Source organism: Mauremys reevesii, linkage group 1 (genome assembly GCF_016161935.1).
Source record: "Mauremys reevesii isolate NIE-2019 linkage group 1, ASM1616193v1, whole genome shotgun sequence".
Classification (NCBI taxonomy): domain Eukaryota; kingdom Metazoa; phylum Chordata; order Testudines; family Geoemydidae; genus Mauremys; species Mauremys reevesii.
In genome coordinates this window covers 189,437,100-189,461,910 of record NC_052623.1, presented here as the reverse complement: position 1 = coordinate 189,461,910, position 24,811 = coordinate 189,437,100, and the positions used below count along the sequence as shown (strand labels likewise).

At 46.7% G+C, this 24,811-nt stretch overlaps 1 long non-coding RNA gene across 2 annotated transcripts in view; it reads left to right on the top strand.

The window, feature by feature from the left end:
* The window catches only part of LOC120391622, a 38,925-nt gene extending 19,521 nt beyond the window's left edge, over nucleotides 1-19,404 (top strand). For both annotated transcript variants that reach the window (XR_005591417.1, XR_005591416.1), the window contains exon 2: nucleotides 18,638-19,404. This is a non-coding gene — a long non-coding RNA (uncharacterized LOC120391622). The remainder of the gene's footprint in view (nucleotides 1-18,637) is intronic.
* The last annotated feature ends 5,407 nt before the right edge of the window (nucleotides 19,405-24,811 follow it).

Here is a 24,811-nt window from a genome sequence, read left to right as displayed (position 1 = left end):
AATCACTAAGCTGCTGCTACGAAGGTTGTGACTCTGGGAAACGTGCAGGCCATAGTGGATGGCTTTGCTGCACTGGGATTCCCTAACTGTGGGGCGATAGATGGAACCCATATCCCTATCTTGGCACCGCAGCACCAGGGCAAAACCGGAAGGGGTACTTTTCAATGGTGCTGCAAGCACTGGTGGATCTTCACAAACATCCACGTGGGATGGCCAGGAGGGTTCATGATTCAGAAGCACTACTCTGTTTAAACGGCTGCAGCAAGGGAATTACTTCCCAGACCAGAAAATAACAGTTGGGGATGTTGAAATGCCTGTCGTTATCCTGGGGGACCCAGCCTACCCCTTGATGCCATGGCTCATGAAGCCATACACAGGCAGCCTGGACAGTGGTCAGGATCTGTTCAATTACAGGCTGAGCAAGTGCAGAATGGTGGTGGAATGTGCATTTGGCCATTTAAAGGCGCGCTGGCGCACATTACTGACTCGCTCAGACCTCAGCCAAACCAATGTCCCCTATGTTATTGCTTGTCGCATCGCAGACGGACCTGGACAAAGCTCAACAGTCAGTTTGATTGGTAGCAGAGTCATTTATTTCTCTCCAGCATACATCTTTACTCTTGAAGCAGGCAAGCAAGCAATTGCTAATTGGTTAACAAAATACACACAAGCACTGCTATAACTTCATAGGGTAACATCATCCTAGACAGCTTTCTAATTTATTATCCTATTATTGCCTGCTTGAGAGAAGCTAGCCAAGGCCAACTTCTCATAACAAAACTCACAGCCTAATTAACCCAACCTAAAAACCTAAACATCTCAAGCTTCCCACACTACCATCTGCCGAGCTAGCAAAATATTCCCAACAATTGCTGCTTGCTGTATTCTCCACAATCTCTGTGAGAGTAAGGGGGAGACCTTTATGGCGGGGTGGGAGGCTGAGGCAAATCACCTGGCCGCTGATTACGCGCAGCCAGACACCAGGGAGATTAGAAGAGCACACCACATCAGAGAAGCTTTGGAGCTTCATCAATGGCCAGGGTACAGTGTGACTGCTGTGTTTGTTGATGAACACCCAACCCCCTTGATTGACTCAGTCCCTGTAAGCAACTCCCACTCTCCCTTCGAGTACAGCTTACTTATGCAAATAAAGTCACTCTCATTTAAAAAGCATGAATTCTTTATTGATTCATTATAAAAAGAGGGAGAGAAGTAAGGGTGTGCTTTGGGAGGAGGATAGGAGGGATGGAGAAGGCCATTAAAAAAAAAATTCAGAGTAACGACATCCTTCTGGTTGGGCTGTCCACGGGGTGGAGTGCCTCCCCACGCGTTCTTACACATCTGGGTGAGGAGGCTAAGGAACATGGTGAGGGGGGAGGGTGGTTATACAGGGGCTGCAGCGGCACTCTGTGATCTTGCTGCCGTTCCTGAAGCTCCACAAGATGCCGGAGCATGTCAGTTTGATCACGCAGCAGCCCCAGAGTTGCATCCCGCCACCGCTGATCTTCCTGCCGCAACCGCTGATTTTCCTGCCGGTCTTCCTGCCGCCACCTCTCATCTCGATTGTCCCTCCTGTCCTCACGTTCACTGGCCTGTTTCCTGTAATTTGAAACCACGTCCTTCCACTCATTCAGATGAGCTCTTTCATTGCGTGTAACTTCCATAATATCCGAGAACATCTCATCTCGCGTCTTCTTTTTCCTCTGCCTTATCTGTGCTAGCCTTTGGGATGGAGGAGGGATGGTTGAAAAATTTGCAGCTGCATGAGGGAGATAAATATTTAGAAAGATACATTTTACAGAACAATGGTTATACTGTTTCACAGTGAACATCACTATTCACCTAGCACATGTGATTTCCCTACAAGGTCGCATTTTTCATCTTAATAGTGACTGCTTGCAGCTCTGGGGTTACAGATCTCACAGACACATCAGGTCCAGGCATCAGAATTCAGCTTGCATGCGGCCATGGTAAGCCTCTGTCTCAGTGATTTACCCCTCCCCCCCAACGCATGGCTAATACCACGCTAGCTCCCTGCTAATCAACAACCTTCCCCTCCCCACCCACTGCTTGTCCGGTAGCTTGGGAAGATCGCCGTGACCAAACAGAAAAGATCATCGGCATTTCACTCCTCCCCTCCCCGCAGGAAAGTGTTTTTTTAAGCTGCTGCATTCCACGAACCCAGTAGAAAAATGGCCACCCCCCTTACTTAAATTCCTGATTTTTAACCAGGTTATCCTGAACGATATCACTTTGCTGAGGATAACAGAACAAGATAAAGAGCGGATGCTTCTTGAATGCCAGCAGTCACCGGGACCATACGCTGCTATGCTTTGCCACGCAATGATACCTGATTACTTGCTACATGCATGGCATGGTAAAGTGTCCTACCATGGTGGGCGGAACAAGGATGCCTTGCCCAGAAACCTTCTGCAAAGGCTTCTGGAGTACCTACAGGAGCGCTTCATCGAGATGTCCCTGGAGGATTTCCTCTCAATCCCGGACATGTTAACAAACTTTTCTAAGTTACTTTACTGTCTTCGATTGCATCCCAAGTCCTCAGGGCAAATCAATCATTAAAAAAGGCTTGCTTAAAAAACAATGTTTGCTATTTGCAAAGGTACACTCACCAGAGCTCCCTTCCATGGCGTCATTGTCTGGAATAGTTGCTTGTGAGGGCTGGGAGCAGGGTAATTCCGTCAGGGTGATAAAAGCTCCTGGCTGCTGGGGTCACGGAGTGCTGTGTGCTCTCTGCTAGGTCTTCCTCTTCTTCTTCATCTTCATCTTCCCGTCTGCATAATCCTCAGACATGGCAGAGATTACAACCCCACCTCGGAATCCACGGTCAGGGTGGGGTACTTGTGGCACAGCCCCTAAAATTGCATGCAGCTCAGCATAGAAGCGGCATGTTTTTCGACCTGCCCGGACCTTCCGTTTGCTTCTTTGGTTTTCTGGTAGGCTTGTCTGAGCTCCTTAACTTTCACTCTGCACTGCACTGAGTCCCTGCAGTGGCCTTTATCCGTCATAGCCTTAGAAATTCTTTCAAATACTTTTTCATTTCGTCTTTTGGAACGCAGTTCTGTTAGCACTGAATCCTCTCCCCATATAGCGATCAGATCCAGTACCTCCCGAGCGGTCCATGCTGGGGCTCTTTTTCGATTCTCAGGAGACTGCATTGTTAACTGTGCTGATGAGCTGTGCGTGGTCACCTGTGATGATGAGCTCTCCACGCTGGGGAAGCAGGAAATGAATTTCAAAAGTTCGCGGGGCTTTTCCTGTCTACCTGGCCAGTGCATCCGAGTTGAGAATGCTGTCCAGAGCGGTCAGTGGTGCACTGTGGGATACCGCCCGGAGGCCAATACCGTCGATTTGCGGCCACACTAACCCTATTCCGATATGTTAATCCCGATATTAGCGCTACTTCTCTCGTCAGGGAGGAGTACAGAAACCGATTTAAAGAGCCATTAAAATCGATATAAGGTGCCTCCTAGTGTGGACGGTTGTGGCGTTAAATCGGTTTTACGCTCCTAAAACCGATTTAAACGCCTAGTGTAGACCAGGCCAGAGACTGGTGGTTTCAGGGAGCTGATGTGCAGCAGGCCGAGAACACCCCTGCAAGCTAAAGTGAGGGAAGGGTGAGGTACCTCTCAACCATAGGTGCTCTTGGGTAGTGTCTCACTGGCTTTTCCCTTGCTTTGCTGTCAGAGCCTAGGCAACTCATTTAACTTCTTCACCATACCCATTGTAAAGGAAGATGACAATGCTTTGCTGCCTTTGGGAGCACCTTGAGAGCAATGGAGAAGAAATACTACAGAAGCACTGATGATGATGATGCAGGTGTCATTTAGATAAGTGTAGATACCTTTTCAGCATCCTGTCAAACAGGCACACCCATTCACCTGTCACAGGATCTGGAATAAGATCTATAATACCAGCAATCACTTGGCTGAACTAACACTGGTAAATGTTCTGTCTTCATCAAATAGGTAGCTACACAATATTTTACGCTTATGTAACCTCTTTGAATATGTATCATTCTTCTTCCCAGCATCTCTGTGCTTTGTAAAGGAGGGCAAATCTTTATCCATTGTATGAGGGAGGGGGGCTGAAGCCCAGACCAGTTAAGTGATTTGCCCAGTGATCACACAGGAAGCCACTCTGAGAAGTCCATGTATCCTAGTGTCCAATCCTGTGCTCTTCCTAGTGGACCACAATCCATCTTGAAGCAGTGTCACAAACTACAGAACACTGCTGAAATGCAGCCAGTTCTAGGGAGGAGGGCTGCGCTCAGGCAGACCATGTATTGCACACAAGTGGGAAGAAGAGGAAAGCTTTGGTTTGGACAGAGATACTGTGGCAAACCCCTACTCTCATGAAAAGTTCTCTGAGATCTTTATTTGATCACAGAGGACCTAGTTTTTTTAGAGTCTCCATTAAAAGAACCACATAGAGTGACTTGCATGAAATTGAAGTTATGGTGACAGAAAAGAATCAGCACTACAGGCATTCGAATCTCTGCATCTGGGAGGTATTTGAAACTTAGGCCACTAAGCTATAGATAGAGTAGACACATAGCTGAGGAGATACAAGCAACTGAGAAATACAGTGGAGACAGCAGAGAGGTAGGTGGATGAGGGAGAATAGTTGACCCAAATGTTGCTCTGTTGGTGCCCTATTTGCTCTCCCATCTTGATGCTCCCTTTGTCCCCTTCTCCAACAGGCAGCTCTGAGCCTTATCTTTGTGGCCTCTTGTGTATAAAATGACTTGATGCTCTTCCTTGAAATTCCTCTGCAAATCACTGATTTCATCCCGTCCTCTATCAATAGCTTCATCTCCAGATTTTGTCCCCAAGTGTTAATAGATTCATTTGTAAAACATGCACTTAGGACTCCATTTTCTATCTCCTGACCTTCCCTTGTTGTACCCCTACTCCTCCCATACCCACTCCCCTCCTCACAAGGTGTTTATAGTCATCCCTTACTATTTATTCCTAATGCTGCTAAATGCTGAGTACCTGCACAAGGATGCTAATAACTCTGTTTCCATAGAAGTCAATGGAAGTTGAAAGTGCTCAGCATCCTGTAATATCCTGTAAATTCTGTGGGACAGGGACCTGCCCTCTGTCTGTAAATTACTACACGCAATTATGGTGTTGTTCAGCAGTCCTCCTGAACAGAATGAAAAGAAAGAGACATACCATCCTACGTGAACAACAATCTGGATTTAGACAAGGGAGATTATGCAAAGACACTATTTTCACCCTGAGGCAGATTATTGAGAATACGATTGAATTCCAAGGCAGTCTTGCCATCAATTTTGTGGACTTTCAAAAGGCATTTGATAGTGTAAACAGAGAGAAAATGTGGAAAATTGTGGAACAATATGGAATTTCAACAAAATTAATTATCATTATGAAGGTATTCTACACCAACTCAAAATGCTGAATTAAAATGGAAAATTGATTAAGCCATTCAGCATCGAGACAGGTATAAGGCAGGGATGCGTCCTGTCTCCTTTTTTGTTTATGCTAGTCATTGAGTATGGATTAAAACAATGTGACAGTGATACATATGGCCTAAAATGGAACAATTCAAAGCTATTTGATCTAGACTTTGCTGATGACATCTCTCTTATCAGTGAAGATGCCAAAGGACTACAAAAATGCACAAACCAAGTAAAAGAAGTAATGGAGAAGATAGGTTTGAGATACAAGGCAAAGAAATGTAAAGTCATGTAAATGGGAACTACAGAGACAGAAATCAAAATTGAAGAGGAGAAACTGGAGAAGGTGGACAATTTTACGATTCTTGGAAGTACCATCAACCAAGATGGTACTAGTTCCGAGGAAATAAGAAGAAGAATTGGGAAGGCCAATGCTGCATTTGGAAGACTCAAAAACATCTCCTTCAAGACAAAATTGGATATGTACAAAGCAATTGTTATCGCCATCACAACATATAGCAGTGCGACATGGCAACTTACCAAGAAAGATGTACAAAAGCTGGATGCATTTCATCACAAATGTCTGAGAAGAATATTGGGAATAACATATAGAGATAGGAAGACAAATGAAGAAGTCAGAAAAATTGTTATGCTAAAATACATTTGTTAGTCTCTAAGATGCCACAAGTACTCCTGTTCTTTTTGCAGAAAAATTACTGGACAAGGTACCCTCTCACAAATAATCTACAAAAGAAGACATCAGTGGCTGGGACATGTGCTGAGAATGGAAAAAGAATGCTTACCAAATACCATCCTTCAATGGAAGCTAGAAAACGCAAGAAGAAAGAGAGGAAGACCACAAATAACATGGAAATGAACAGTTCTGAATGACATCAAGCACCTCAACATGAAATGGGAAGATTTGGAGAGAAGGGCAGTTGACAGACAAGGATGGCAAATGTGGGTAGCCCAATGTGCAGCAAAGCACAGGATGGACTAAGGTCTAAGGTAAGAAATAATAACCCTGGTAGATTTAGACCAGCAAAACAAGTGCCAAAATGCAAACTACAGCCTGTGTGTGCAGCAGGGAGGATATGCCAGACACATTGTTAAATCAGTCACACTGGAGAAAGAAACCAAAAGGACACAGGACTTGGAAGCAAAAGGAGATTGGAGACCATTAATCTCCGTCTGTGCAGTCAGTCCCCAGGGCATGTCCTAGGGGGACCTTGCCACCAAAGCAGATGTCTGGGGAGCAGAGTCATCTCAATAAATCTGACAGATGGTGCTGGGTACCTTTGGAGTCGGTCTCCTAACTCAGCTCTGCAACTGTTCCACACTGGCCGCATGATGCCCTAAGGCATATGGGCCGGCGGAGGGCTCCCTAGCTTGCCCTTGAATACCATGTTTTGAGCTCAAGGCTTGGAGGCATGTGTGACTCCTTGTTACCATAATGGAAGAATTATAAGCATGCTGTTTAAACTGCTGCTCCTCCCCTTACTCTGAAGGAACATACCTGAGCTGCATGTGTGAACTGCACTGGCACTGAACTTGGCATCTCCTGCGCATAGGTGCTGGAACCTGAGCTGCTGCCACACACCCTGGCTGGAAGTTGTGTCCATCATATACAGGGTTTACAGTTGGATTCAATGGCTCTCAGCACCCCCACTGTACAAATTGTTCCAGCACTCCTGCTCCTGTGGGTATACAAGGACCTGTTGAGAGTTGTAGAGTCCAGCTGTCTGCAATGAGCTATGCAGCAGCTGTGCTGCTCTTGTAGGAAAGAGCTCGTATTGCCTTTTCTCTCTGGCTTGTATGTTTTTTGTCATTTAAACTCTTAATGGTCATGGAGATAAAGTAGGGCATAGAGCATAGCAGTGTGTGAGGCCCTGCCAAGGTATTTGTTTTACAGCTTTTAACTTCATTTTACTCTCCTTTGTCTATAAACTTTTTGAGAAGTTTGGAAAATTGTCTTCCTCCAAATGGCTCCAGCTGTCTCGCTCCCCCTTACCCCGGCCCCCTGGCTGCTTTTCACATGGTCCCTATTTCTCATCTTAAAAAAATCTAATTTGATTTTCATTCCCAGAGAATGCATGGAGCTGAAATTAACAAATATGAACTGATTTTTATTAACAACTTCCTCTCACATCTCACCTAATATTTTCCCCAGGCAATCTGTAGTCATGTTCTGAAGTGCTCTGATGATGGGATGTGTACGTTTTATGGTAGCTGCTGCCGCAGAGGCAACAGGTGTGTTTAAAACCTTTTGTTTTTTGTATGATCTAACATAAGGGCTATATATCTATATATAGAATTTTTCTTTGGTTTCTTTATGTAATTGGCTAAAATCCAGCCCAGGCCATTTCTAACTGGACAATGGTAGTGGTGTAATGGGGTCAGGTTTCCTCCACCTAGTTCCTAGTGGAAAAGCATCCTCAACCCAAAAAACACCACCCTGCTTACTTGGTGACTGTATGTGCAAAGGGGCCCAGGACAAAATAGGCAACAGGTGGAACTCAGTTCTCACCCCTAGAGATCTGTCCATGTCCCATTGTGAGCTCCAAGTAATCCGAACCCGGGATGCTAGGGAGGGTCTAGCAGTTGGTTTTTACAAAATGTTTAATCCTGTCTCTTAAGCTTTGTCAGCATGAGAGGGATAGAAAGTGTGACTACTCAGGCTTGTCTGCTATTTCATACTGAAGGCTCTGTTATGACACTCTGATCTGGAGCCACACTGTGAGGAAGGTAGGGTGACCAGACAGCAAGTGTGATGGGGGTGAGGGGTAATAGGCGCTTATATAAGAAAAAGCCCTGACTCTTAGGACTGTCCCTATAAAGTGGGGACATCTGGTCACCCTGGAGGAGGGCAAAGAAGCCTCCTGCCCAAGTAGTGCTGGCTGGAGGTGTTACTCTTGGTGGTAGAGAAGCAGATGTAGCATCTCTAGCCCTAAGTGCTCTCAGCAGTAAGATGTGCTCCCCAGCTTCACAGTTGGAAAAGAGAGAGCACTTTCTCTCCCTGGGGCAGACCTTTAGCCAACTTTCTAATATGGTAGATCTCAACCTTTTCCATACCTGTTTTCCCCAAGCTAGCTGGGATCCCTACCACTTACCAGCAGGGGGTGTTCACAGCCCCCTGATATCTGAAATTCCTTTTGTGACAGTGACCACCGCTTTCAGTGCTCATGGAGCTCAGGCAGGTACATTCCAGCTGCCACCAGGGCAGGGCTGTTGAAGGGGCTCGCCACATCCTCTCCCCCAGTGGGCATCAATAATTTGGCTAGAGTCACTCCCTTCTCTCGAAGGGAAAGGCTGATGTGATAACCTCTGGCACTGCCTAGCCCATGCAAACTTTTTTTTTAAAGGATTTGATTCATGCTTTGCAGAGACTCTGTTCTCCAGGGCTCTGAAAAGTCTAAGGCAAAACTAAGCATATACAAGGCACCTTGGAGATTACAGATAATCGTATCAGGGACTTGTACTTTTTCAGTGGTTTGTGAGTGCAGGTCCTCAAGTGAGTGTAGTGCAGAACTCACCAGGCCTGTTCCATGGATTCCACACCAAACTCACTGCCATGCCAGGGTGGGATAGGGCTAGAGAGCTTCAGTAACAGGGTTACTGACTCCTGATTAGCTTACTAGTTTCACTTACTAGTTCCATCAGCTGCAGCTGTAATGCATCTGATTAGTGACTTGTACGTGTTGCTCATTGACTGGAAGCCCCTGGAAGCTAAAAGCTCTAATACATGAGCGCATAATGAGCACAAATGGTAGAGGGTGGTGGGGGTTTAGAAGCAGAAGGTCCTGAGTGTTATCCCTGATGCCATATGTACATGTTCTGAGGACTTTGTCTGGCTGTATAAAGCCCTGAATGTGCTGCTTTGTCCAATCCAGCTTTGAAATGTCCCAAGTGATGAGGCTATCACCACTTCCCTTGGGAGTGTATTTCACAGTATAATAGATCTCACTGTGAGGTCTCATTGCATTGCTCCTAGTCATAGTCACTCTGACCAGCAGGTCTAAATCCTCTCACTCTTGGTTTTTATCCTCTGTTTGGGAAGGGAAGGCAAAAACTGTTTCACAGAAAGTGAAACACCAAAGCATCAAGCATTGGTCACACTCTTCTATAGGGCTGCCCTCAAGCTGAGGGATTCATGTGACTCATTACAGAAGGGTAATGGGCTGTGATTGAGTGAGGATGAGTTACATCCACAGGGGTACAAGACACAGATGTTGGCATCCCGCCTTTGGAATCCTCAATAAGTGTCTTTGTCATTCCTCCTCCCAACAACAGTCTGTTGTGCTACTAGCTGCCCCTGGGCCTGCACACCATGTTTCGACTTTCATCTTCTCCCCTTGCTATCAACACACCCCAGACACACAGGACTGGGACACAGCCTTTGTGCCCAGCACTGAACGCAATCTACAGCCAGACCATCGCAAGCTGTGCTGTCACAAGCTGCACTGGGTCACCCAAGGTACCTCAAGCTCTAGCTCAAGCAGGAACATGGACAGTTATTTTTAGCACCACAGCACGAGTCTGAATCTGTAGACCCAGGTTCTGAGACTTGCGCCTATGTGGTTTGCTGGCTTGCTGTGTAGACATATTCCAAGATATCAGTACAAACTAAACCCCTGGATCTGAACATCTGAATGTTATGGAAGTTCAGATCCAAACTCTAAAGTTTCGGCCCATTTCTGTAGGCACAGATTCTTCAGCACTAGATTCAGTGGAGACAGATCTCTACTATATCAGGTTGCTATAGGAAGCAGTGTTAATTCAATAGGTAGCACTCTTACCTCTGGATCAAAACAGCACCAATGCCCCATTCTAGTGCTAAAGACCACTCTGTGGTTGGAAATGTCATCCTTCAGATGAGAGGTAAAACTGAAGCCCTGACAATTTGTGGTACTGAAAGATGCACTTTCTCAACAAGAAGTGTGGTGATGTTGGTGGCCTGATTCCAACTGGGACAATTCTATCCTGCCTCTGTATGTGCCCCTGTAATTTAATTTGGATGCAGTGTTCTTCCTAATTTATGTCCTAAATGGTGGTTGCTTGGCACTACCTAGTAGTTAAACACTATGGCCTGTGTTTTTTGGAGGAGCAGGTCACAAGGTCAATCCTCCCTGGTGTCCCTGAGGTTTATGCACACACAGCATGGGAAATAGTTGATGAACATCAAATTCATGCAGTTTTAAGGTGAGGATTAGAAGTAGATGATAAATAGGCAGTCTGTAGCAGCCATGGAATTGCTAGAGCAACAGACTGTTTAGCCTGGAGGAAAAATTCACTCTGTGTGTGTGTGTGTGTGTGTACGTACGTACGTACGTGCTGGGATGTCTTCTTACAATATATAATTGTCTAAAGGGATCACACAAACCAAGATTTGGTAAGAGACCTTCTCAGACCCCAGGACTATGGGCCTGCAAGTGTGAATGACTGGGAGTTAGCATTTGGTTTTTAAACAGTCACACACAACTGCTCCCTTGAGTCACATCTGCTCAACCCTAATACAGTAACAAGAAGTGAGACAAAATGCTAGAAAATGTACTGCACGGAACAATGTTGCTCTGGCAGGAAGGTGAAACTTCCGTTCCCTTGCTAACAATGTAAAGATTTGACTTTTGCTAGCCCTACAGAGCCAATGTGGCTGCAGGAGGGGGAGATGAACTCTCTCCTGCCTCGCACATCACCAGCGGCAGCTCCAGACACCAGCGCTCCAAGCACATGCCTGGGGCAGCAAGCCACGGGGGGTGCCCTGCCAGTCCCTGTGAGGTCAGCAGTCAGGCAGCCTTCGGCAGCTTGCCTGTGGGAGGTCCGCCAGTCCCACGGCTTTGGCAGTAATTCGGCGGCGGGGTACACCAAAGCCGTGGGACCAGCAGACCTCCTGCAGGCAGGGCCGGCTTTAGGCCTATTCCACCAATTCCCCCGAATCGGGCCCTGCGCCTAAGAGGGCCCCGAGCCCAGTGAGAATCCCTTCCCTGGCTAAAGGCACCTTTTTAATTTTTACTCACCTGGCGGCGCTTCGGGTCTTAAGCGGCACTTTGGCGGCAGGTCCTTCGCTTGCTTTGGGTCTTCGGCAGCACTTCGGTGGCGGGTCCTTCAGTGCCGCCGAAGACCTGGAGCGAGTGAAGGACCTGCTGTGGAAGTGCCGCTGAAAACTCGGAGCTCTGCCCGGTGAGTACAAGCCCCACGTGGTTTTTTTTTTTTTTGGTTGGTTGGTTTTTTTTAAGTCATCCCTGCTGAGGCTCTGCCAAAACTGTTCGAATTGGGCCCCGCACTTCCTAAAGCTGGCCCTGCCTGCAGGCAAGCCGCCGAAGGCTGCCTGACTGCTGCCCTCGCAGGGACCAGCAGGGTGCCCCCATGGCTTGGGGCGGCAAAAAGCTAGAGCCGTCCCTGCACATCACCCAAGTGTGAGTTGAGTTCAAGTTATCCAGTTGCGCTCACTTTTCAGACAATAAGTGCACTTTAAGGTTCAGATTAATTACAAGGAAGGTCTTATTTTCCCAGAGAGGCATTGAAATTTGAAATTACCTTCTGAAATAAGCAATGAAAGAGGTCTATGGATTAGTTCAAGAAAAGGATTAAGGTTCATTTAACTCGTAATGGACCTGAGCAATCACTGATGAAAATGAGATTCACCTGCTAGAGGTGCTAGTGGGGGCTGGATGGCTTTACTCCATCCTTAATAGTTCTAGATCTTTTCAGCACACTTCCACTCCTCCTCAACCGAGCATGTAGACACTAGAACTGGATGCAGTATTCCACTATCAATCTCACCAATACATTATAAATGGAGGTAAAATCGCCTCCCTACTCATTACTCCTGTTTATTATATCCGCAGATGTAATTAGCTCTTTTTGCCGCAACATCATACAGGGAGCTCATGTTCAATTGCTTGTCCAGTATAGGATCCTCTATGACCCCTAGATCCTTTTCAGAATCACTGTTTTCCAGGACACAGTCTCCCATTCTGTAGGCATAGTCTGCGTTCCTTATTCCTAGATGTCTAACTTTGCATTTCCCCATATAAAATACATATTGTTTAAATGGGCCCAGTTTACCAAGTGATCCAGATCGCTTTGTGTGACTGCCCCAACCTCATCGTTTATCATGTTGACAAGCTTTGTGTCGTCCGTAAACTTTATCAGCAGTGATTTTATATTTACTTCCAGATAACTATGAAAATGTTGTGTAGTTTCGGGGCATATATGGATTGTGCTGGTGGTGAGAGCTGGGCTAAGAAGCCATTCTAGAAAGGCCCCAAGGATGAGGATTCCCTCAACATGGAGGTGGTGCCTTCAGGAAGTATTTCCTGCCTGACCCCACTGCCACCAGTCCTCTTGCCCCAGAGATGATGCGTTTCGCCTCCATCAGTTTGTAATCATGTGCGGTGATAAATAGTAAGAGACCGGAGTTCGTCCCAGACAAATCATCCTAAATTAACCTCATCTCCTTCTTAGATAGGATAATGAGCTTAGAGGATAAATTCTCCTCTAGTCGAGTTTGCTGCTGGCCGCCTCATAAATTATCAAAACCATCCCTCCCCTTTGAGTATCAGGCCTGCTTGCAGCTAAACAAGGCTTGGAGCTACTTTGACAGACTTTCCCCCAGCCTAGTGTAAATCTTCATCTGCTTGGATTCCCCTACTCCCCAGCCCATTGCTATCTTCCCCTGGATAGACTCTGTCTTCTCGCTCCCACCTCACCCATCAGCAGTACTCAAGGCTGCTGCCTGCTACTCTGTCTCCCTGCTCCAGTCACAGAGCCTGGATCACAAGGCTCCTGCCTAATCACCTCTGCTGACTCTCCAGCTATATACTGCTTCTTAAAATAGGCCTGTCCAGTGCTGCCTGTAACCAGTGGGTTACCAAGTCGTTCCCTCCACACTGGCTCTTGCTGGGCACTAAGGAAATGTGCAGAGATATACCCGTGTGCCATGAGACTTCTACTACGTTCATAAACATGGCAGGAACCATGGATATTAAACACATGCATGAATGTCCTTAAGTTGCTGTCCAGAGCCAGCTCTGCACTCACAAATTGATTCATGTGTCACTGAGATGCAGCTGCCTCTGGGTGGAAACCTGGCAGCTGTTCAACAATGCATTAGCATACAGCCATGTTTATAAACAGGAATAAGGAAGGGTGATCTTGTGGTTAAGGCCTTGGATTGGAATTCAGATGATCTAGGTCTGGTTCCTGGCTCTGTCACCAACTTCCTGTGTAACTTAAGCAAATTGCACTAATCTATGCCTTAGTTTCCCTTTCTGTAAAATGGGGGTGGTTTGACTTTTGGATTGCAAACTCTTCAGGGCATGGACTAACTCTTGTGGCTATGTGCACAATGCATAGCACAATAAGCTGGGCCCCAATCTCAGGAATCACTGTAATACAAATAGCAGTTTAGACAAGTGCCACTGGTGCTTTCCTTATTCACTGGCCCTTCCCCACTCTATTCATGCAATGTTTCTATGCTCTGCTAGTTGTACCTAGTGAGACAGTTGTACAGAATAAGCACAAGCCATGGAAGTCATACCTCCTATTATGTTGTCTAATTATCTTGCACTGAAGCATTGTGCTATCCGAGCACCTTGCAGAGTTATGTGAACCCAGCTGGGTAGGCTAAACATAGATTCTGTCGCTGATTTTTATCCGACCTTTCCAAGAATAGGCAGGGATTTTTGGTGGCTCTTTGAGGGAGCAGGGATCGCTCTTTAACAGAGGGGAGGCCATGGCAAACAGCTGGGTATTACCTTCCATTATGAAATCCATAAGATTTAGGGTCTGTCTTGACTCATATGGAAAGGAGTTGCACAGGCTGTGGGTTATTCTCTACAAGTTCAGTCTCCTGCTTGTCTCATTCTAGTCCTTGGTAGGTCCATTGTTCCTTAGTAAAGCAGCCACTATTGTAGATCTTAAGTCCTGGAGGGAAAAGTGTTTAGCCCAGCTCTGTCTACACCGGGGATGATTTTTTTTCTCAAAAATGTTCATACTGTGTCTAACAGCAGTAGACATCCTGATGTCTACTGAGACTCTTCTAAGTGAGGGGTCATGTAGGCTTCTGTAAAACAGTGTCAACAGCCAGGGGCCTTCTACTTTAGGGGCCTAATCTGCAAACGTAAGCTATGCCTACTTGGTGTGGAATACTGTCTCCCTCTAATGGTGGGTAGGCCAACTAGAGCTGGATGAGCCTGCTACTTAAGAGTTGGTTCTTTTAGCTCATGCAGCACAGGCTCATCCATGGGTCTCGGGTTCAGTCCTCACAGCTGATGACCCCCCGCCCTTCCAGGGAATCAGTGTTACATTAACACTAGTGGAGTTGAACTGGTGCTAGCAACACTAGGAAATTTTCAATTTCCCCAGTGTAGACAGGCCCAGAGCGAATGTAAGCCTAACCCACTTAAGGCTTCAAGAATCAAGACCTCCCAACCTTTTTTTCATCTGGTATCAAGTGGCGCACCAGCATAGTGATCAGAGCTCTAGAGGGATGAGCTCATGGCAAACTGTGTTGCTTAGTATTTGAGCAGCTGTGTGCTGCACCAGCTGGAGTTGTTTTCAGTGCCTGGAGTTCCACTCCCAGGTAGGCTTTGTTTTGTGGATAGCTGTGGGGAAGCCCATGTCTTTCAGGGAAAGGTGAGAAAATACTATTTTAGCAGCTGTTGTTAATTGGGGTCCAGCATCAATGAGGAGTCTGGGAAGATCCTGAGGCAGCAGGAAATGCTGCAGATTCCAAATTCTGGGGCAGTATGGTGTAGAGTTCATGCTTTTTGAAAACACTCTGACAAATGAATCAATTTTGGCTGCATCAGCCTGGCCCTAGGGTGAGTTTGTGGACTCCACCTTGGCTGGTTATGCCCCAGTCAGGCTGAGTCAGCAGTAGCAAAAAAAAAAAAATCCTTTTTTTTCTCTTGATCTCACCACCGTTATGCAATGTGTTTGGAAACTGTCCATTGCTGATGTCAACATCACTTGAAAGTAAATGAGAAAGAGAGAGGGCTAAATTGCTGGGATCTTCACTGCTGTTCGGCAAACCCGATTGCTTTTGCCCATTTTTGACCCAGGAGAACCAGTATGGTCAGTTTGTCAGTACCTGATGCTTTCCCTGCTGATCTGAAATCTGGAGTACTGTGAAGAGTTCAGTTGTGCTTTGTGGTATTAGTAAAGATAAAGCTGTTTTTCCCCACAGAAGAGTTCAGCAGGCTGCTGAGAGCCCAGTAATACTCCTACACAGAAATACTTACCTAATGAAGCTATTGCTGCAGAAATCCTGGAGGTGACCCTAGATTCTAAGAGACAAAATTATCTTAAAGTCCAAGTTGTGACTTTTTAAAATCACTTTTCTTGGGTGTAGAGGCCAAAATTTTCTAAAGTGGCCTCTGACGGGTGTGATTACATCTTTGGGTGCCCAACTTGAGACACGTTGGGCTTTATTTTTAAAGGTGCTGAGCACCCAGAATTCCAGATGAACTCAACAGGTGCTGTGGGTGTTTAGACACATAGGACCTGATTTTTCAGAGGGGCTGTGTAAACGGGCCGACTCACCCCTGCCGCCCTACTATCCCCACTTTGCCTCAGTAGTGGCCACTGACAGTCATGGTCTAGCCCCACACCCTGGGGCAGACTGCAGTATCAGCCCACTCATCACAGGCAATAGGGGTTTGGACCTGCTGCTTTGTCCTACCCCTGGGCTGCCCTCTGCAACTCCCAGTACCTGTGGCCCTTTGCTAGGCCGCAGCCTGGGGCTTTCCAGGCTGGAGCTTCCCTAGCTCCTCAGCCTGTTCCCAGCCCTGCTTCACTCAGGTATCTAGCCTCCAGCTAAGCAGCCAGGCCCATCCCTCTCTGAAGGCAGAGAGAGACTGTCTGCTCCTGGCTTCCCTGCCTTCTTATAATCCCTGTTCAGTTTGGGGCATGGCCTCCAGCTGCGGCCACTTCCCTAGTCAGCTCAGCCAAAAGCCCCTTCCCAGGGCTGTTTTAAAGCCCCACCAGGCGGGAGCGGATAGCCACTCCGCTACAGGCTGAAGTTGAAGTTACACCACCATAAAATGGGAGTGATGCAGTGGTTAATCAGATTGCTGAATTCAAAATTGTCTGCTCCAGATTTGATTCACTTTCAGGCACTGGGCCTGGTGCTCTGGCAGTGTAAAAAGCCCTCAGTGTAAATGAGAATTGGGCCCTCTGTTTTCTATTGTGCCATATCATTGTGCAGCAGAACATGTTCAAATAGCCTTGGTGCATTCACTGTGTGCTTTCCCATTACTAAGTAGCAGTCACATCTTACATAGTTAAGTGTGGTGGCATCACATTGACCCATTGTCAATCTCTGCCAAATGGCCAAAGTCTGAATAGCAAACTTGAAGGGTGACATTAACAATATTTAAAACAAAACGGCTAGTTTTGGAGTTCTTTTACAAAGTCAAATTTGGCCATGGTTTATCCTGAAGATCTGCTAAGGTGCATGACCTGGGCCTGGGTTCAGGCAATACTGGGAAGATTTAAATCTTCTACGAACTCTAACACTTCGGAGGAACCATTTACCACAGGGTAGTGACCCCTAACATGGTTGAAACACTTTGGTGCTGCAATGTAGACTGACTGAATCCCTTGCTAGAGTCCTGGAGACCTGACTTTCTAGAGGGACTGAATGGTACAGCTCTCACTGACTCATTTGGAGTTGGGGGTGCTCAGCAGTTATGAAAATCAGACCATCATTATGTCTTTGTTTGGGGGGGGGGAAGTGGGTGTGTAGGGGAGGAGCTTAACAGGTCTATACCCCTATTTAATGAAACTTTCAAACTGGTACTTCAAGTGTGAACTTTGGTTTTTAACCATATCAATGGTTTAGTGTTGCAGCCAGACCCCCAACATGCAAGACTTACAGTAGAGATTGGGATCATGGTGTTTTTCACTGAAATTATGGGAAACTTGCAGTTTGATTTGATTCAAAACCAGGTAAAACTTCAGTTCTAGCTGGGGCTTGCTTTCAGTTAGGCCCAGATCAAAATGCAAGAGGTTGAAAACCCATATGGATCAGAAATGACATTTGGGCAAATCCCTGCTAAATGATTGTTGGAGATTCCCCATGCTCTGTGAACTGACCTTTCAACCCCAGAGGTGACAAGGTACAATGGCAGGACAGTGCTTATGTGGAAGCTCTCGCTCCTGCTGTCCATGTGATGCCTCATCTGTGACTAAACAGGGTGCTCTGCTAGATGCTTTTCACCTGCAGTTTAATAGGAGAAAAATCAATAATTCCCTAAAGGAAATGCTTTTTAAAAATTGCAGCACGTGGGTTTTCTAACACATGTAGCTAAAAAGCATAGCACCTGCTATTTGTCTCCCCCGGGGCATGAATATTGAGGGTTAAAATGTTACATTTTAAAAATTAAGGAGATCCCCCTTCTTGAGTTTATTAGTTGGATTTGCAGTATCACCCAAAATGTGCTTGGCACTTTCCAAGCACGGAGGAAGAACTTGTTCCTGCCCCGAGAAGCATACAATCTATCCCTCAAAATAAACACAACTCAAGCAACTCTGAACCAAACTGATTTTCTTTTTCTGTTGCCTGTCTAGGGATTGCTAATGTCTCCAAACAGTGAGCCCTCACAATAGTTCAAATGGCCAACTATCTGACCCTGCTGCCAGGGGCGGCTCTAGGTATTTTGCTGCCCCAAGCACGGCCAGCAGGCAGGCTGCCTTTGGCAGCTTGCCTGCGGGAGGTCCCCGGTCCTGCAAATTCAGCGGCAGCCTGTGGGAGGTCCGCCGAAGCTGCAGGACTAACGGACCATCCAAAGGCAACCTGCCTGCCGCCCTTGCGGCAACCAGCAGAGCGCCCCCCGTGGCTTACCGCCCCAAGCACGCGCTTGGCGTGCTGGTACCTGGAGCCACCCCTGCCTGCTGCATATCTAGGCAACATTACCTTTGCAATAACCTAGTCTGGTATCTAAAATAGGCTCAAAGGAGTTTTGCTTCTGATGGTTCATGGTACAGATTGTTGAATTTGGTCAGGCAGATCTCAGCTTGTAGTGATCACCTCCCTCTACAGAGCAGATCTCACTTTCCCAAAGCGTGTGCGTGTGTGTGCGTGTGTGCCCACACGCCCATCTTTTGGTGTGTTTGCCCCAGGCTTACATTGTTCACTGAGGCTTTCAGTTGCAAGGGTCAGACTGATTGATGTTTCTTTGTTTTCAACAGGAGGAACAAATTTGACCCTTTCAAGTGCTCCCTGGGCAGCGGGTAAAGAATGTTTATGGATGCAGGTTAGAGCTGATTGACCTCGCCTGGGAGAATCCCTTCTGTCCTTGCAAGATGCTGATCTTTTATCTCTGATCTTTTATCTCTGCACTTGCCTTCAAGGCCCTTCACAAGTGAGTTGCTCCCTATTTATCTGTCCCAGTTTCTTACCACGTTGCCCCTTCTGCCCTGTCTGCTTGGTCAATGGTGCCAGCCTTAGCTACCTGATTCTCCTACAACCATTTCTTGCTGTCCCTTACACTAGGAACACCTCACTGGACTAGACGATAAGCTCTCCACCCCAATCTCCGCTGCTGCTGTGTGCCTACGTAGTTAATGGAAAGGGGAGCACAGCCATCTCCATGAGGAACTTATGTCTCCTGGAGCTCCACCTCCTCCTATCTCCTTTCTAGCTGAAGAAACCAGGACTCATGATGCAAAAGAATCTGAAGAAAGAGCAGGGGCTGGCACCTGGCTATGCTGGTGCTGCCAGCCTTTCTTACCTTTGGATGGACGAGCAACAGTTCTTGCTTAATGGAAAAAGAAAAGGTGTCCCAGCTGGGAGCCACCTTTGCAGGAAGCTGTCACACCCACTGCTTCTGCTGCCCCCCCACCACTGCCAATGGGACAGGGGACGGAAACCTCCCACCCATCCCTGCCCCTCCAAACCAAATGATCCATGCATGTTGCATATCATCTCTTTTTAAATGTCTTTGCATCTTCTCAAATACAGGAAATTGTTTGGGGTACTTCAGAAATTTCCACAGAAGTTCATGGATCCACAGAAGATTCTCCATTTGTGTGTATTTTTACATCAGTTCAGGTTCTCCATTCTGGGAGAAATGGAAGTGGGAAGGGCCAGGCTGAGTGAGCCCCATGTACTGTGTGCACACAATTGTTTTCCTACCTACAGGCATTTTTATGGCTATGACCTCACTTCTGGTGCATTGCTTCTCATCCCTCATTCTCTTCCACATGCAATGTTCTGTCCCCATAAGATGATGTAATGCTGCATTAACACATGTCAAAACCTATGACAACAGCCAACAAAGTTTCAGAGTGGTCACCGTGTTAGTCTGTATCAGCAAAAACAACAAGGAGTCCTTGTGGCACCTTAGAGACTAACACATTTATTTGGGCATAAGCCCACGACAGTTTATGCACAAATAAATGTCTTAGTCTCTAAGGTGCCACAAGGACTCCTCGTTGTTTTAGCCAACAAGGTTGGTAACCTCTCCTGAGCTACTTCAATCACTGGATGCCCAACAGAAATTAGCCAGCTAATAATGGCTGATTGTCACAGGCAAAACAAAAACAACCCCTGAACAATCTTCAGTGATTCAGTACTATCCCGTTCTGCACGTGCTTAGCAAATGTAGCCACATAAGCTTGTTCCTGTTAAATCTGTCCTTTCTCCTCCTTTGTCTCACTCGTTTAATTTTATCTTCAATTAGATAGTGAGATCTTTGGGGCGGGAGTCGTATTTTACTTTGTATTTGTACATCACCTAACACACTGGGGCCTCGATCCCAGTATAGGGCCAACGGAAACTGTCACAATATAAATAGTAGTCATTAATAATAATACAGTGGCCACTAATATCCCAAATCATTGCTTAGACTAAAACGGTGGGGTATGGATTTTGGCCAAAACTGTGGGCTGTTGCAGAATGATTCATTACCTTATTTTGTTTTCATCTGTTAGCTGAACTCTGATTTCGAGCACTCCGTGTGGTTCTCACAGCTGGGGGAATTTCCTGCCCTTTGTCTGCTTGTTTTCTTCCAATCTAGGTTAAAATCAATACACTTAAATAAAACGATTGTGCTGTGTGTACCTCCTGCTGTGTTGTGGCAGGAATTGAAGATGAGTGACCAAAGATTAGCTAAGTCATTTTCTTCTTAAGTAAATTTACTGCTGATGAAACATACCAGATTGACAGCCACGGAGACTGAATTTCTGTCGTTAATCACAGCATGTGGAGCTGCAGGACTAGCAGCCCCAAACCCATGCCACGCCCTGATCATGTGGCTCAGCCCTGACCCTGCAGCAACAATCTGGAGGAAGATGGCAGGGAGTTCAGTCACTGATTTCTCAGCTGAGCCTGTCAACGAGGGAGCTGGTTAGTCTCTGCTCTGGTGGTTGTTTTCTGACATGCACGTGTGTCTACTAGGCAGTGCGTAATTTGTGCCGGAGCTTGCCAGGGCTGAGCCCCGGCACCTCTGGACTTGGCAGTTCATAGCCCTGGCACCTCTGGGCTTGCTGCATCCGTTATGAATGTAAAAAAAAAAATTGCTTGTGCTCCAGCACCTCTTTCATTGCAAATTAAGCACTGCCACTAGGTAATAGATTGAGACCACCCGCTCAGTTCCATCAGCCCCACTGGACAGCCATTAGATGAGCGACTTTTATATTGGCCCTAGAGAGGGTTGGAAGCAATGACCTAGAGATGAAAGGTCGGTGTCCCATACACCCGCTTTTCCCTGAGCCATCCATTTGCCCAAGTTAAATCACCTTAGTGGGGGAGGGGATTGCCATCATTTTTGTGTGAGTGAAAGATGCTGAGTGTCTGAAAGCCAGGCACTTGGAAGAAGAGGCGGACTAGCCTGTGTCAACTTTCCTCCTCCTTAATGGGATTCTGCAGTTCAGTAGTTAAACCTGCATGCAGAGCCTTCCCCTCAGAGTCCAAGGGAACGGAAGCCACATGGAGGCCGCTCAGTCTTAAAAGCACTTCCTAGGTGCTATGGGCACAGCTGCTCTCCCTTCACAGGCATTCCTTAGTGCTGTTTCTCTTTAAACTGCTGTACAAATACATGCACAAAAGCTCCATATTGCAGCAGTTCTCCACCCTGCAGAGTGTGTGTGTGAGGGGGTGGTGGGATGTAGGTACAGCTCCTAGGGCACTCTCTCCTTTCATTCATTCATTCATGCCCGTCACCCCAACCGGGGTATGGGCCGTTGGTGGAAAGGGTCGCTGTGAGGTGACCTGAGGCACTCCCTTCCTGTCCACCAACAGGGACTTATTCCATTCAGTCCAGGGAGCAAGGACCTAATCTGTGAAGGTCTTTAGGTGCCTAACTCACTGGGAGTTAGGTACCTAAATACCTTTGCAGATCTGGGCCCAAGAGACTAGAAGGATTGCTGCGGAGAGGTTCACAACTTCCACAGGTCCGTCTGTCCCTGTGCCCTAGAGATCAAAGAACAGAGGGTTTGGTACAGAGCAACACCAGGTACTCCCTGTCCCTTTCCTTGGGCTCAGAGCATTGCCTTCCATGGCACTCTCAGTTCAGGGAGGGAGACAGCTCCTTGCAGAGTGATATGAATCCCTCCTTTCCTTCCCTGGGCAAAGAGCCCTGCAAAGAGCTCAACATTTCTGCACTGCCTTAGTTTGAGAAAAAGAAACAGCAATCTGGGACCTGCAAGAGGTAGCATGCACTGCTGTTGGTAGGTGGCCAAAAGCACCATCCAAGCCCTTTCCTTTCTAACTGGCCACCTCTTCATTCTCCTGCCTGAATAATTCAGTGCTCTCACAGTACAGGACTTGTGATGTCACAATTGGGGCTTGTTGGAAATTTCCCCCAACTTTTTAATGGAAAATTGGGTTTTTTGACGCGCGCGCACACATTTTGTAGGTGTCTGCTTTCCTCTAACTTTTTATTTGATTTTTTTCATTAGTTTTCACCAGCTTGCTGCCTCTTTTTTTTTTTTAACTGGAAAGTCAAAATTTTGGCACAGGAAATTTTTCCAATCAACTTTAGTCACAATTCATTACTGTAGGAACAAATATGATGCATCTGTGACATGAAAGTTCAGCAGGGAAGGAGTATGATGCCACAATCCATTGTGGTGTTTCCCTGACAAGAAGGAATTGTGATGTCCTAGACTTGAGAGTAGGGTTGCCAATTTTGGTTGGACATATTCCTGGAGGTTTCATCACCAGACATAATCTTTTAATTAAAGATTAATCTTTAATTCCAGGGACTCCAGGACAGTCCTGGAGGGTTGCCAACCTTACTTGAGAGTGATGTGGCTTGTGATGTCATTTCCTCACTCTGGAAGTGTGGTTGTCATACTGTGGCTGTGATGTCAGAGTTCATCACCATGGATGTGATGTCAGAAACTCTGGATTTTGTCATCACTCAATCTCTTGGGACGAACTTGTGATACTCTTCCTCATCCTTACTATGCAAGTAGTCCCATTGGTTTCAGCAGGACTGTCTTGAATAATGGTATCACAATCCAGGCCTTAGGCTAGAGGATGCAACTGAGTGGAAACAGGCTGTTTACACACAGATACCTTAGCAGTCAGCAACACCAGGAAAGAAAATACAGAAAAAGACATGACAGTTACATAGGGGTTTCATAAAATATTAAATGGAGAGACGTTTACAGGAGTGTGGCAGCACTGCTCTCCTTTTGGCTGTCAGATTCCAACACAAAGATGCCAGTAGGTTAACAAGCTACCTCTGGAGTGGCTGAGGTGAACCCCCTGCAATAAAGGAGGGGATGGTGATGCCTTTGGGTGACCAGGTGAATGTTATGCTGCGGAAAGGTTCCAGGCTGACAACCCTGCATGTAGAATCTTCCTAATGTGCCTCTCGCCAGACCTGAACCAAACCACTGCTGAGGGGTGGGGATGGGGGAATTCAGTCTCCATGACCCCTTTCTTAGCATTTCTGCTGAGACTTCCAAGGAGGGAGATAATTAGGGACTTAGGCTCATTTGCACTATGACCCTTTTACATGGCAATGTAAAGGGGCCATCAGGTGGGTGTGCACAGCCACTCACCCACTTAAAGGCCCCCTTTACACAGCCAGACCAGTGTGTGTGTAATGTGATGATTTATCACACACACACCATGTTGCCTGGAGCAAAGAGGAGGGGAGGGTCTGTTGCCCCCACCAGAAAGTCTTCCCTTCACAGGGAAGAAATACAAAATCCGGGGTGAAATCCATTCTGTGCTCTTCCATTTCACTAGAGCTACTGCCGCCTATGGGCAATAGCTTCAGTGCACTCCTGACCTGACCGAGACCATGCCTCACTCATCCCCTGCCCGTGCAGCCATGCACTCTCCTGTGCTGGAGCTCAGCAGCGTGGTGATAAGAGAATTTGTCTAACTTGGGTTGAGTTAATAAATTAAAATGCAGAGACTTAATCCCTGCTGCTAAATTGGAATGTAATTCAGCTTATAACCATGCCCCAATCCATGTGAATTACAGTCACTTTAAATACCACCAGCACTGGCCTGGATTTCACATTCTCACGGGCAACCCTAAAAATGGAAACTGGGATGGTCCAAAACACTGCAACAGGTGAGCTCAGAGGAAGCCGCATGGGGAGAGAGGTGGGTTTCTCTCCCTGCTCAGACTGCCCAGATAGTGTTAAAATCTGCTGAAGGGATGCATGGAATTTGGCAGCTCAACATCTGTATGGCTCGGACGAGGATTTATCCTCCAGCGAGGGGGATGCTGCTGGTAAACCTGCCACGCTTTTATCTTTAATTTAGACTGTTTATCCCAAGAGGTTCCCCCAAGCTTTTAAATAAATGTTAGAAAGCTTTGTATGCCTTGCAGCATCTGGTTTCTGTAAGACACATGTATGGTTCCAAGCAGCAGTGATGCTAGGCGGGGCAGACTGCCTGTGCTTTGTCTGTCTCACCGGTTGCTCTAGAGGTTGTGGTTGTGGAGTCCAGTAGCAGCAGAGTTCACCTCCTGCTACTGACCTGGAAAACTCCCCAGGAAAGTCTGCTTTGCTTTCATGGAGATTGTTTGGTGTAGGGGGTGAATTCCAGGGCCTGACTGAATCAGGAAGCAGGCTGGATCCTCCTCCTGGCATTGAACTGGAAAGTTCCCAGGGGAAATTTGACTTTGTTTCGGGGGCTTGAAAAGTGGCTGAATTCAAAGGCTGTGAAATACTCCATTGGTAAGGGAGAGTAGACCAGTTTTAGGGAAAACAAGACCCTTCCTCCAAACCTTTACATGTATCCGGATCCAAAGAAACCTAGAATTGTCAGGAGGGTTCTGAAATTTTTAGGTCACTTTATGTTGTGTTTTGGGTTGGTGGGTTTTTTTGGGGGGGAGGGTCAGGCCAGGGCTTGGTTTTTGTTTTGTTTTTCCATTTTCACTGATGCCCTGGCAC